The following is a 1,818-nucleotide window of genomic DNA, read 5'->3' as shown; positions in this document are numbered from 1 at the left end:
TAGAGGCTTTTTCAAAGATGAGTTGGTTGAGAAATTGAGGCTTTGCTTCTGGAATCTCTATACAGGCCCATTGGTCGATATGACTGTTCTAGCACCAATACTAGGCTGTTTTGATTATTGTAGCCTTATAGTAAAGTTTGATATCTTGAAGTGTGATACCTCCTGCTTTGTTTCTTTTGTTAAAGATTGTTTTGGCTATTCGTGGTCGTTTATGTTTCCATATCAAATTTCTGTATTATCATTTTCAGGTCAGATAAGAATGATGTTGGTAATTTCATGGATATTGTGAGGAATCTGTAGATTGCCTTTGGTAGAATGGACATCTTAACAGTGTTTATTCTTCCTAGCCAAGAGCATGAAAAATATTTCCATTTGTTGGTGTCTTCTTAGATATCTTTGAGCATTACTTTGGAATTCTCATTGTAAAGTTCTTTCACGTCTCTGGTTAAGAAGATGCCAAGGTATTTTATTTATTTGTAACTATTATAAAAGGGATTATACTTTTTATTTGGTTCTCTGCTAACTTGTTGCTGATGTGTAAGAATGGAGCTGTCTTATGCACATTTACTTTGTACCCTGAGACTTTGCCAGTCTTTTATTAGTGCAAGCAGGTTTTTAACAGATCCTCTTGGATTTTCAAGATTAAGGATCATATTGTCAACAAAGAGGAATAAATTAACTTCCTATTTTCCTATTTTGATAACTCTGATTTCATTCTCTTGTCTAATTTCTCTAGCTAGGACTTCCACCGCAGTGTTAAACAATAGGAATGAGAGCGGCCAACCTTGTCTTGTTCCAGTGTTCAAGGGAAATGTTTCCTGTTTCTGTCCATTTGCAAATATGCTACCTGCAGGTTTATCATAGATTGAGCTTACTATTGAGGTATGTTACTTCTATACCACGTTGTTTGAGATGATTTTATCAAGAAGGAATACTGGATTTTATCAAAAGCCTTTTGGGCATTTAATTATATAATCATGTGGTCCTTGTTTTTACATCTGTTGATGTATTTAATGACAATTATGGTCTTGTAAATGTTGAACAAGCCCTGCATCCTGGTGATGAAGACTACATGGTCATGGTAAACAATTTTTGAGATGGGTTTTTTGATGCAAATTTCTAGATTCTTGTTGAGAATCTTTGCATGTATGCTCATAAGGGCTATCAGTCTGTAGTTCTGTTTTTTGTTGGATCTTTAACTGGTTTGATATCAGTGTGACATTAGCTTCATAAATGATTTTTGGAGAATTCCATCTTTCTTTCTTACCTGGATGCTTATTCTTTTATTTTTTAATTTTTAAGTTTTGTATTTGAAAATTGTGGGGAACAACTCGGGGTTAGCTATACAAATGTTCATTCTGCAGGTGCCCTTGTTGATGAGGTGTGCCACCCCTTCCTCAGGCAATTTCCCACTACTGTCAATTTCCACTTTCTGCCTCTCCACACTCCCACAGTTTCCTACTGCTCTGAATCCTTTTCTTATGGTATTATGAGTGTTGTTCAAAGTCGACTTTTGAATGAGCACATGTGATACTGAGTTATTTGTATCTATAAAAGATCACTTAATATTATAGACTCTCAGTCCATACAGGTTGTTGTGAAGTTTGTGATTTTGTTATTCTTTATGACTGCATAATATTCCATTGTGTATATGTACCACATTTTTAAAATCCAGGCCTCTTTTGAAGGGCAGCACGTTTGGTTCCATGATTCTGCTATTGTGAACAATGTTGCAAATTGAATACAACAAAAACACATCTCAAGGATCATCCACCATGACCAATTGTGGTTAATTCCTGGGATGCAGAGTGAGTTCAA

Source organism: Carlito syrichta, unplaced genomic scaffold (assembly GCF_000164805.1).
Source record: "Carlito syrichta isolate Samal-C Ts95f unplaced genomic scaffold, Tarsius_syrichta-2.0.1 Scaffold303633, whole genome shotgun sequence".
Taxonomy (NCBI): Eukaryota; Metazoa; Chordata; class Mammalia; order Primates; family Tarsiidae; genus Carlito; species Carlito syrichta.
Note: the sequence above shows the minus strand (reverse complement) of the source record.